Raw genomic sequence first — 4126 nt, 5'->3', positions numbered from 1 at the left:
TACTTCCAAAACGTTAAACGTAAAGTAAAGTTTCATAATCTCGAAACCCAGTGTAGACTAAATGAATATCATCTGGGTTTTACAAAACGCGTTCCAGACCAAACGTGAAAAACTACTGCTTCTTCCTTAATCCTTTTTAAAGGATTTCCACTTCTAAACGTTTCGCTTCAACAATTTGTTCGATCGCTGGAAGACCTATGAATTAACAGCTTGTACTTTATCACTCAATGACGATTCTTCTGACCTTTTTTTTCTCATGGGATACTTTTCCTTATGCCCCCGTTATTCTTTAACATTTGATTTGGCTGAAGACGAAGCAGAAACAGCAACGGATGCCTCCTGTTTTTAAGTCGACCTTTCTATGACCGGCGAGACTAATTCTGTAGTCGTTTGGTACGAAATGCTCTGAACAACAATATTTCTTTTTCCCATCTTCTACTTGATTCAGGATCTGATGAAGCTTTTTTGGTATATAGGTGAGATCCGGCCGATTTTCACTTCGATTATGTTATGTGGGTGCAGCACTTGTCTTATTTTGGTTACAAGAATCTTGTTGTTACGTCGCCATTTTAAGTGTGAGGGCCCTTAGGCCTCGCTTCCATGCAACTTCCGGTTTTTTCCTGAATCGGCGTATTTAAAGTATCCCATTCCAAATTTTGACCCCAACAAGCGAAAAAGCATTTCGTTTGACGTCGAGTCGAGATTCTTTAGTACAAAAATGTTCAGAGGTCGAGGCACATGTTTTGTAAGTATGCGTTCAAGGGTAGCCTTTTTACTGCTTTCATTGTCAAAAACATTAACCTGGGGATCATAGTTGGTTTTTTTTTGGTATGGAAGAAAAATTACATAGTTTACTTTTTAATATCCAGAGAAAGTTTATTTGAAGTCAGCCAGTTATAAAAGCTGTGTAATTCTGCATTTACTGTTAGTTCCAGTGCCTTTAAATCTTTATGAGCATAAAAAGCGTTGGTGTCATCAGGAAAAAGGAAAAATTGGAGTTTGCTCGAACAATATTGGATGTCATTAAGATATAGCAAGAAGAGAAGTGAACCTAGGACAGACCCTTGGGATACACCACAATTGATATTTAGTTTACTAGATCTATGAGAGCCAATTTCCGTAGTTTGTGTGCGATTTGATCAATAAGAGGAAAACCATTGATTGACAATTCCACGGAAGAGATAATAATTTAGTTTATAGAGTAAAATCGTATGATTTTTTTAAGTCAATAAAAACACCACATGAAAAGGGTTTCTTGTCCATATTGGTTTGTATAGTTTCTACCATATCAAGAATAGCATGTTGGGTAGAGTGAGCTTGATGAAAACCATATTGAAACGAATATAATAGGCTGTGCTCTTCAATATAAACACCCATTCAATTTAATTGGGGCTCGTTCAATATAATTGGGACTAATTGCTGTTAGCTGTTATTGCCTGTTATCAGCTATTAGAGCCAATCAGGATCAAGATTATCTTTGGCTAAGAGCTAGTCTAATGTTATCAGATAACAAACCCATTAGATCCAATCGGCAAGCTTGTTAGTGAATAACAGAACAACAGCTAATAACAGCTAATAATACTTCACCCATTATACCCAATCACAAGTTTGTTAGAGAATAACGGGATAATATGCTACATTCCACAAGTGTGAATTTGACCCGTGAGGTAAAAATCTATTTCATGACAAGTCAGTGCATCATTCTTGAGTACATACTGGAAGGTTGCACGCATATATGCACATTTGATCCATTAGCTGCCGTGAACTCATCTAAAACTCTTTTTGGTTTATTTATCATGTTTTTGAAAAACGTCAAAATTTTGCCATTTTCAAATAACCTGTTTAGAATAAGGGAACGCGTCCAAATATCTGCGTCGGGTCACACCGATGCTGATCAATTGGGCACCGATTTTTTCCGATTCCGTTGAATGTCGGAATCGACAACGGGTCTCAAGTCTTTATCGGGCCAATTAACAAAGGTCATCAAAAATATCTGGCAGCTCAAATCGTGAATGTTGTTTCTCGACGCTTATATCTCAGAAAAAATTGGCAGGTATAGTTTCTCGATGCACAAACACTTTAAATTTCCAATTTAAATGTTCTAGACCAGTAGATAAAGTGTTTCTTCTTATTATTAACATTATCTTTCTTATAAATAAATAAAAAATATCTGGCAGCTCAAATCGTGAATGTTGTTTCTCGACGCTTATATCTCAGAAAAAGTTGGCAGCTATAGTTTCTCGATGCAAACACTTTTAATTTCCAATTTAAATGTTCTAGACCAGCAGATAAAGTGTTTCTTCTTATTATTAACATTATCTTTCTTATAAATGTGTCTTGTTTCAACCGAAATTTAACGTCACAGTTTCGAACATTTGTTTGTATTTACCCATGACAGAGTATGACCAGAAAATATTAAATTTGTGTATCAAAATGGGCACGAGAAGAAACAGCAGGTCATTCAACAACGCTGAAGAGCATGTACATTTCAAGTGTACGATCTCAAAATGACAATTTTAAAATAGCTAGGGCCCATGCTAACCGGAACCCAAAACGCATGATGAAAGAAATCTTTAAAGGAATAACCAGTTTAGGACTTTAAGCGAAAAAAATACAAAGAAGTCAGAACATCCACGACCAAAATGCAAATGTTGTTACCATGTTGTGTACTTTAACTGCTTAAATTGCCACAGGAGAGAAGAGGACATCGTCTGAGAATCAGGCTGCAAGTTGTTTATTGGTTGCATATGAACTCAAAAAAGTGACTGATCGAGGCGCTCAACTGGTTTTCTCTTCCTCGATTCTCTTTCCGCCATTAAATTGAGTCAAACTTACCGGATGTATGCACAGTTTGCTTTAGTTGAACACTCCGGTAAAAAAGGTTCTGCTTTTTGTCAAAAAGTCAGCCACCTTGAGTCAAGTGCAAATTTTCCTAAGCGCTGAGAATGGAAAGCAATTTCACGTGGCACCATGCTCAAGCTCACAAAACAGCTAAGTCGCTAAGCTATTCTCTCTTTGTATGAAACTTCGTTCCATGTTTTCCGTGACTCACGAGTGTGGGAATCTTTCAGTTCTTTTTGCTAATTCTTTGGAGACAATCTGAGGCTGCAATCTAATTGGTCAGTATTTTTTGCCGCAGATCGCACTGCACCTTGCGTTGAGGATCGTTGAATGAAAGTCGCAAGTTTTCATAAAAGTTTATCCCGTGGTTTTATATCATCCATGGGTTTGCTCTTGCTCCGCTAGGAAACCCGTTGAGGTCTACTTGTAACAAGTCTATGCATCCAGTTGTGTTTCGAGAAAGTGAGTTATGTTTTTGGATTGCATTGTTAGAAAGTATCGAGTAAAGAACACACTACTCAGTATGGTGTTTTGTTTGCTATGTATCAACGAAAAACAGTGGTGTTTTGCGCCGTAATATTTAACTCCTTTTAATTTTCATAGCATAAATTTTATGGAGCAGCGTGGTGTCTGCGATCGACTGAAGGAAATACCTCTGCAAAACGTCCAAAATCACGTGTAGGCACGCATCAAATCAACAAACTAGAAACACAACATGGAACATACAATATTGTTATTTGTTATGGAGTAGGAAAAAGGTACAGTCGATACAAATTACTTTGGAGTGAAACGACTCTTTTGGTTTTGTGACGCTTCATTTTATGTATCAGATAAAATAATATGACGATGAACATCGGAATGTCAACTGGCTCCGATTGAATCGGCAAAGTTTTTATCGTAATCGGAAACGGCAACTGGTGCCTACAGATCGGTACCGATTCCGAACAATCGGAAAATTAATCGGGTCCGTTTCCCATGATCGGGTTCCCTACCGATATTTGGAGGCGCTCCCTAAAAAGAAAGGCAAACTTGATGTCACCTAACGAAAAACCGCCTTTTCCGTTTTTCATTTTGCACTAAGCAACACTTTTTAAAGACATATTTACACGTAAAATGTATTAACTTTTATACCGAAAAATTTTGAATTGCCAGAAACGTTTTACTCTGACATGTTTTGAGAAACCTTTTGTTTGACCATTATTCTGCGATCGATCAGATTTAAAGGGCACATTTTTATGCGCCCTAAAAAGTTGTTGGAAGATAGTAGCTGTAGTATCGATGATGT

Source organism: Porites lutea, chromosome 4 (assembly GCF_958299795.1).
Source record: "Porites lutea chromosome 4, jaPorLute2.1, whole genome shotgun sequence".
Classification (NCBI taxonomy): domain Eukaryota; kingdom Metazoa; phylum Cnidaria; class Anthozoa; order Scleractinia; family Poritidae; genus Porites; species Porites lutea.
This window is presented reverse-complemented; position numbering follows the sequence as displayed.